Source organism: Lepus europaeus, chromosome 20 (genome assembly GCF_033115175.1).
Source record: "Lepus europaeus isolate LE1 chromosome 20, mLepTim1.pri, whole genome shotgun sequence".
Classification (NCBI taxonomy): Eukaryota; Metazoa; Chordata; class Mammalia; order Lagomorpha; family Leporidae; genus Lepus; species Lepus europaeus.
This window is the reverse complement of record NC_084846.1, coordinates 39,722,075-39,730,687: the sequence shown is the minus strand read 5'-3', so window position 1 is coordinate 39,730,687 and position 8,613 is coordinate 39,722,075. Positions and strand designations below refer to the sequence as shown.

The window sequence follows — 8,613 nt, the reverse complement described above, 5'->3', positions numbered from 1 at the left end:
AAAACGCTCTGCTGTTATTTTTTGCTACGCCGTCCAAGGGTAGAGGCACGGCGTCAAAACAAACACACCAGCCTCTTCAAGTAGCTGTAACACAGCCCACCAAAGTTTCCCCTCAAAATCCCCAACCCCTTGCCAAAAATGAACGCATATAAAAAGATGCCACGCGCTCTCGGCCTCCCGGAGGTGGCGCTACGAGGGTGACGGAGTTAATTAGTGCCTGCAAAACGCCTTGTGTGAGCTCATCGGGGAAGTCATGCTCCGCACACATATTATTTATAGCAGATCTGAGGCATGCACGGTGTGTGATATTTCCCTCTCTTTAAGGAGGGGGACTTCAAAAAGTCGTGGGCACCCGCACCCCACGCCTGCCTCCGAGGCCAAGTGCGGTGGGCAGGCCCAGCGCGCGCGGGCGGGAGGCGAACGCGCCAACCACGCGTGTCCGGGCGCAGGTGCCGGGGGCGGCGGCAACTCCGCAGCGTCCGCTCGGCAGGAGAGTTCGCGGCTGCTCTCGGGATGCCTTGCAGATGCAAAATGTGTCTCTGGCCAGCAGGAGGAAGGAAGAGGAAGTGAGAGCAGCAGCAGCCGGCGGCGCAGCGGCCGGCCGCCCCAGAGTGTAAGTGCGTGTTCTCGGCGAGCAGGAGCGGGCGAGGATGGGCACCGGATAGAGCCCGAGCCACACACCCCGCCGCGGCCCGGAGCTGAGCCACAGACCCCCGGACCGCGCTCCGTCGTCGCGGGTCGCTAGAGCTCTGGTATCTGGAGCCCTCGCCGCCGCCGCCGCTGTCCTGCGACCCCGGGCAGGTTCGTAAAGTTTCCCGGGCTGGCGCCGCGCCCCGACTCCTTGACCTCAGCGCGGCCGGGGAGGGGGCTGGGGCTCGGGCTCCGGGGGGAGGCGTCCCGCTCCGGGGGGGACTCCGGACGCCGCGGAGACACTTTTGTTCCCTCCCTGGGGGCGCCGCGGCTGGCGCGGGGGGTGGCCGCGGCGCTTGGCCGGGTGAGGGCTGCGGGCGCGTCGGGGCGCCCTGCAGTTGGCCAAGTCTGGGCAGAGGTGGTCGGGGATGGAGCGCAGGGCCGGGGCCCGGGAACCCGCGGGGCTGTTTCCACCTGGGTCGGCTGGAGGGGGCGCCGGCGCGCCGCGCGGCTGCCACAGGGGTGGTGGGGACAGCGGAGTGGGAGACTGGGGACTTGGAGTCAGGATCCCCGGGGGGCCGGAGACCCGGGAAGCTGTGAGAGAGACGCGGCTGGCCGCGCCGACGCCGGGGTTTTCTCGGCACCGGGCGATGGGAGGGAATCCCCCGGCGAGCGCGCTCCTGGGCGGGGGCAGCGATGGGCTTCTACCGGGCTGGGGGCCCGCAGGGGCGGCAGGGGGCGGTGTGCGCAGCCGGGAGCGCCGGGGGCTCTCGTTAGCCGGTACCCGCCACCTGGAGACGAGCCGCGGTCCCCGCTGGGACCGGGAAAGGCGGCCTGGCGCGGCTGAGGGGGGGTGGTCTTCGATGGCCATCCCGGCCCGGGAGAGGGGACGCACCGGGCGCGCCTTCCGGGGAGGGAGACGGCAGGGGAGTGCCTGGGGCCTGGAGCCCAAGCGGAGCTGGGGGCGGCCGCGGCCGCCTGAGTCGCTGTGAGGAAGAGGAAATAGAGAACTCATTCGGCCCGGGGGTGCGCGCGTGTGTTTGGGGTTGGGAAGTCCGGGCTGTGCCTCGGGCGCGCGCGTGTGTGTATGTGCTCGTGTGTCTGTTGCGCGCGCGTGTATGTGTGTGTGTGTGTGTGCGCACGCCTGTGTGTGTGGCCGCGGAGGGGGGCTCCGCAGCCGCCGACTCCCCGCCGAGTGACCCTCGCCCGCTTGGGGACCTTTTGAAGTTGGCAGCTGTTTGTTGATGACCGCCAGACCTGCCTGACCTAAGGCTGCGGGGCTTGGCGCCCCGTGGTGACCCCGCGCTGAGTGCCTCTGGACAGCTCCGGAGACTCCCTGAGTGTATTTCATGATGCCTGGGGCCCCCATCCCCACGCCCCCACGGCCCCGACCAGGGAGGGACCTGCCAGGGCCGCTGGCCCGGAGTGACTTGAACCTTCTGCATTAAGGTTAAGGCTTGGGGAACCTAAGACAGGAGTTTGTGATTCTGGGGGGTGGGAGTGGATGGGGCAGTGAAGGAATTTTCTTAATTGTTTCAGCTTCTGTAAAATAAAAGCAATTAATGCTCTCTTTGAGAGCCCCTTGGGGAACTCGGGGAACTCGGGGGACCGGGGCACTCACATTCTCTTTATGATTGCGAAAGTTGCCAGCAGCCATTGTTAATGGCCTCCCAGTCATGGTCATAGTTTTTCCTATTTTCTTTCACCTCCATGCCCGCTTCTCAAGGTTGTTTCAAGGATTATTGTCACCCAGTTACGGACCTGGGGGCCCTAAGTTAAAGGCTACATCCTCTGCAGGCAGGTGGCAGAACTTTTTTTTTTTTATAGCTGACCTTTGAACCTCGCTCTTTCTTATTGTTAACCCATGCCAAATTGTGGGCCCACTTGGCGGGTTCAGTCAAGAAGTGCACCAGAAGGAGTTGTCACACAAGGTAATTTATTTGCAGCAAAGGAGACCACGGGGACTCATTTCCAGAGCTGTGACTTCACCAGCTGGGGACACAGGTAGCCTTTATTTTAGGGATGGAAGAGGGGGTGTTCTTGTCATGCTTTGGGAACAGGTTCAGAAACATGCTGTCACACAGGTTGCCCATTCTGGTCATAAGGCAGAGACCTCAGTATTAAAATGACACGAGGAGTGAACTTTTGGTATGTGCTGACCCACCGGCACAGGGTTGCTCTTGCAGTCCTGTCTGGACTAGGCCAGTGTGGCTGGGAGCGCATCTCTCCCGGGAATGCGATGCCAAGCCTGATAGCAACATCAGGTGCTTGTGGTGGGCTTGAGCGAGAGATGAGTCACAGTGAAGACTTTTGAGCTGCTCTGGGCATTAGCTGGAGGCATGACAGTCGATGGTGCATTTCCTGTCTCTTAAATGCGCCTCTTGCCTTTCCTACTATATTTAATACTCAAGAAGTTTTTTAGAAATTAGATGGACTGGTAAGTGTTGAGGAAATGATGCTCAATGCAGGGGGTTTGTGTCCGGAGGGGCAAGTAGCTTGGTGGGTGTCAGGGAGGGGCAGGCTCTGGAGAAACTCAAGACCCAGTTGGGCTGTAGGCTGAGTGGTCTTAATGCTGGGGTTTAGGTACTCCCCAGCACAGATGTACAGAAACTCCTTTTTACCTGTAGCCCCAGGGCCTTTGCAAATGTTGTTTCTGTTGTATCCTCAGCACTTGTCCAGATGCCTCACTTCCTGGTTTCCTCCAGGTCTCTGATTAGTTGTCAGCTTGTAGGGGGCCTTCTGTGACTGCCTTTTATAAAATAGCAACCTGCCCTCTCTGGTCTTCTTACTCAATTTTCTCTCTCATCCCTTACTCCTCCCTGGCATTGAATAGTCACTTAATGTGTTTGATTGTCTTGCTAATTAGAATGGAAATTCCATCAGGCAATGAGCTTATCTTGTTTACAGGTCCCAAACCTAGATGGATTACCAGCTCATAAACATTTGTTGCTCAACAAATATTTGTTGACTGACTGACTGAGAGATGCCTATCTTGGGAGAGGCCCATTAGGGAAATACAGCCTGAAGACATTGCAGTATCAGGGGCAAGTGAGAAGCCCCAGGCTTTGGCTTTTTCTCCTCTATCCTCTCCCCAATTCCCAGGCTTCTCCCCAACACAATTGGACCTGGAGTAGACTCCTCTTAGACTTCAGACTGAAGCTGGATCAGAGAGGGATTCCTTGGGAGAATAGGAAACCAGTAAGCTATCAGTAACTTAGCAACTCCTGATCTGGTGTTTCATGACTGTCCTTGGAGAGGGTCACTTTTCACAGCCGGGGTTGCTTTAGCCAAAGAAGTACTCACTTGGAGGAAGGGTCTTAGGGTAAGCAAAGTACAATCAGAGTCCTTCATGCTTTCTCATTCTGCTCTCCCAGAAGGTGGACGCGAAGGTGGTTGTCAGGGAGGAAAGAGAAGCGGGGAGGAACATGCAGGGGAGAAGAGAGGCGAGCAATGCCCAGGAGAAGAGAAATGAAAGGGGGAAACAGCTCAGGGGCTTCTGGAAGGGCTGCAAATGTTTAAGAACTTGCAATCTTGAAGACAGGCCAATCCTTCAGTGCTTTGAAGCAGTTCGCCCTCTTTGCTGCTTGGTGTGAGTGAGTGGGGCTAGGTGGTGAAGGCAGGGCTTTGAAGCCCTTGCCTGGAGGATGTGGCTGGGGTGGGGCGGGGCCAGGGGATTGGTTGCAGGTGCACTTCTCTTCATCATCTTGCCTCCTGCTGAAGGTTTAGAGGTGAGCATTCCTATGGAGGTAGCATTTCCTTCCCTGACCCAAGACAGTGGGTGCCTACAACCACTGTTTAATGCCTGAAGCCATCTGTTGAATTTGGAAAAGTGGGGGGATTTCTGAACTCCTGCATCACAAAGCCTGACATGTTTGCTGCTAATTGTGTAACTCCAGTTCTGCTTTCTACTAGTCAACTAGATTAGTGTTTTTTAAGCAGAAGCAATGCATGAGGGGATCATGATTCCAATCTTTAGGTCCAGACCAGCAGTTTGAAACATGAAATAGAAGATAGTGGAAGGGAAAAATAGTGTTTTAAAAACAGGTACTGCCGGCGCCGTGGCTCAACAGGCTAATCCTCTGCCTTGCGGCGCTGACACACTGGGTTCTAGTCCCGGTCGGGGTGCTGGATTCTGTCCTGGTTGCCCCTCTTCCCTTCAAGCTCTCTGCTGTGGCCTAGGAGTGCAGTGGAGGATGGCCCAAGTGCTTGGGCCCTGCACCCGCATGGGAGACCAGGAGAAGCACCTGGCTCCTGGCTTCGGATCAGTGCGGTACGCTGGCCGCAGCGCGCGGGCCGCGGCAGCCATTGCAGGGTGAACCAATGGCAAAAGGAAGATCTTTGTCTCTCTCTCTCTCACTGTCCACTGTGCCTGTCAAAAAAAAAAAAAAAAAAAAAAAAAAAAAAAACAGGTACTGGCTGGCACCATGGCTCACTTGGCTAATCCTCCGCCTGCGGCGCCGGCACCCCGGGTTCTAGTCCCGGTTGGGGTGCCGGGTACTAGTCCCGGTTGCTCCTCTTCCAGTCCAGCTCTCTGCTGTGGCCCAGGAGGACAGTGGAGGATGGCCCAAGTGCTTGGGTCCCTGCACCTGCATGGAAGACGGGGAGGAAGCACCTGGCTCTGGCTTTGGATTGTTGCAGCGCCAGCCGTAGCGGCCATTAGGGGAGTAAACGAACGGAAGGAAGACCTTTCTCTCTGTCTCTCTCTCACTGTCTATAATTCTACCTGTCAAATAAAAAAAAATTAAAAAACAGGTACTGAATTTTCAAGTTGGATGCATCGCTCAATATAGGTTTTTGTTGTAAAAGCTTGTTTTTGGTAATCCCACAGGCTCTAGGAATCCACTTTCTTAATCAGCATGCCAGAGATTCTTATGAAAGTGGTCCAGGGGGTTGTAATTGAAGAGACACTCAGGTGTCCCCCCTGCTGTACAAAATGCTCTTGGTTTAACCCCCTGCAAGAGTGTTGTTGCCAAAGGTTGGACCAGATGCTGCAGAAGTATCAGCCTTTGACCTAACTCTTTATAATGCTGCTTCATATCAAACTTGACTCTGTACTTGGTCCTGATGCTGCCACCTTGGAGAAATTGGAAGACAGAGTGACGTGCTTCACAAGGTGATGGTGCAGACAGGCCGTCCATCCACAGAACTCTTTCATCTTACTTAAAATACTGAGAATAAAATCCACTGAGTAAATTCTATTCTCACTGAGTTGTAATGGAGTGCTTTTGAGGTCTTTGGAAATTTACTCGGCTTGACTTCCCATTTGTATGATTTTAATTACATCCACAGATTTGCAAGGACACTTGTAATCTTTTCTGGTGGTAGCCACTTTACTGTCATGCATGATTAGATTTAAGAATTATAACTGACCTGGGCTTGGAACGAGCTATCCAAAGAAGGTCAAAGACTGAGAACTTCTTTTTTAAAAGATTTATTTGTTTATTTGAAAGTCAGAGTTACAGCAAGAGAGACAGATACAGAGATCTTCTATCTGCTGGTTCACTCCTCAGATGGCTGCAAAGGCCTGGAGCTGGACCAGGCTGAAGCCAGGAGCCAGGAGCTTCTTTGGGCCTCCCGTGTGGGTGTCGGGGTGCCAAGCACTTGGACCATCTTCTGCTGCCTTTCCCAGGTCATTAGCAGAGAGCTGGATCGGAAGTACAGCAGCCGGGACATGAACTGCAGCCCATATTGAGATGCTGGCCTCGTAGGCAGTGGCTTTACCCGCTAAGCCACAACACTGGCCAGAGAACTTCATCATCATCCAAAAAGTTAAGATGGTGAAGGCCAGACACCCAGACAGGGTGTGGTCCCTGAAAGCCTCCCAGTATGCAAGCTTAACCTTTCCACATTCAATAAAATCAGGCTGCATGCCCGGAGCATGCACAGGTTGCAATGCTGAGTTCACTGGATAATTTTGGTTGTCAGGTTTTTTTTTTTTTAACAATTAGAACTTAACTTTAGTGTTCAAAACTGAAGTCTTCCAGAACCATATCATGATTTCTGATTATATTTATTGCTTGTGTCTTAGCACTGTGTTTTCGGATCTTTTACAACATAATCACAGGTGCAATTTGAACAGAATTTTGTCATTGGCCTACAGTGGGGTGAACAGTGAAGGATCAGACAGGAATACAGGTGGTAGAAGGAATGCTAGCTCATCAAAGAGAATTAAGCACAGCAACAACCTGGCATAGTGCTGAGTAGAGAAATTAGTCACATGTATAAATAGAAGGAGATGATTCTCCATGTTCTGATTTCCAGAATCTGAGCAAGATTATTATTGGAACCTCAATTTTGGGAATCGAGGCTACAGTTTTGGCTATTTTAGTTCTCACAGTTAATGTAGGGAACAGAACTTCTCAGTAGAAAGCACTGGAAGTATTCAAGTAGTTGACTCTAGGACTGCCTTGTGTTGCGTGGGCTGCAGTTCTGGATGAGGAGCAGTAGCGTGAGAGGATGACGTTCAGGTTAGCCCTTCCTGAGAGTAGTCCCAGGGAGTGAAGTCCTAGGATCATTCTGTCTTTTTCCTCCATGGGCTGACACTCTTCTTCCCAGGATGCTATTTTGGGGATGATAGGGAATAACCAATACATTATTGTTAACCCATTTTATAGATGTGGTTTCGAGAAACCAATTGCCACAGGAGCATTTGGAGAGTGGATACAAGCCTTAAACTCTTTCTCCCATTGTTTCTTCCCCTGCATGGATGCCTGTGCTGGCTAATTCTCCTTGTTGGTTCTCTTGGACTTGCCCCTTCTGAGGCCAGGGTCCCCATGTTGAGCTATACTGCAGACATCCAGGGAGACTCTCCACATCTGTGCCTTGATAGCAGTGCCCTTGGATATGTCCTCGGTTGCCATGACTCCCAGGGATGTCTCTGCTACCTCTGAGACCGTTTTTTCAGCATTGATCCCACACTTGGGATATCTCATTCTCAAGTTGACCTTAGCTTCAAGAGTCAGTGGATTCTTCTTTCATGGACAGGATGCCCATCAACCAAGCTCAAGATATTAAACATATGAGCCAGAATGCAATTTATTAATATAAGATGAGCACCATCTTTGCCAAGGAGAATGGACACATATTTTTTAGCCAACACTTTTTTCTCTATAGATTAGTTATGGAGAGGGCAGAAGCATGGAACCAAATGGGAGGGAACCAGTTGGCAGAAGAACATTGCACTGAGTGTATTCCTGCTCATCTTAACTTTTGTAACTTCTCTTGCCCCGTAAATTAACACAGACTGAGAGAACCAGTAACCGGAGCTTGTTAACCAGGATGGTTTCTCTCTTGGGTGATGTTGAGGCTATGCTGCTGTTCTGTTGCTGCTTGCAGGTTTTTGCCCATTTTATTGACCTTTTATTTCATGGGGTGTCAGCCTCAGTGTTATTGGTGGTTCACAGCTGGGCAAGTCTTTGTTGTGAGGGCTGTCCTGTGCTCCCTAGGATGTTTACAGGTTTCCTGGGGCTCTATTCACTGAATGCCAGGAGCAGCCTCAGTGTGTGATGACCCAGAATGTTCCCACTCATTATCCATTGACCTCCTAAGGACAGCACCTCCCTGCCGGCCCCTAGATGAGAACCACTGCTTTATTAGACTAATTCTGAGTTATCAGACTGTCTAGACTTTGGAGAGCAGTTGTAAGAGTCCCAGTTTCCTATTTCCTGGTTACTCCTTGGAGTCTATGGTGGTGTCCTTAGAGACGGGCGTTGGGGGGGGGAGGGCTTGCCTTTATGTTCACTTGGTTCCCGTGTCGCCATGGTTCCCATCTGGCTTCCTTCCTGCCTGTAATGTAGTTGTCATCCTAACTCCAGTGGTATTCAAGTTTGCATTTTGTGTATGTTTCTACCTGGCACCCGATGGTTGAAGGAAACGGCAGCTGGTAAATTTGTGTGCCCGGTTTCCAACAGTGTTACTGCGTTAGTGTAACCCTTATTGGGAATAAGGTAAATCCCACAAGGCAGGTGGATAGCAAAGGTCAGG

General features: G+C 52.7%; 1 protein-coding gene across 2 annotated transcripts in view; it reads left to right on the top strand.

Moving 5' to 3' along the window:
* Window positions 1-459: 459 nt before the first annotated feature.
* The window catches only part of ELMO1 (engulfment and cell motility 1), a 565,441-nt gene continuing 557,287 nt past the window's right edge, over window positions 460-8,613 (top strand). Inside the window, exon 1 of one of the 2 annotated variants that reach the window (XM_062178895.1) lies at window positions 460-613. The gene's annotated coding sequence lies outside the window, so the exon portion shown is untranslated. The other variant, XM_062178893.1, reaches the window with a different exon arrangement.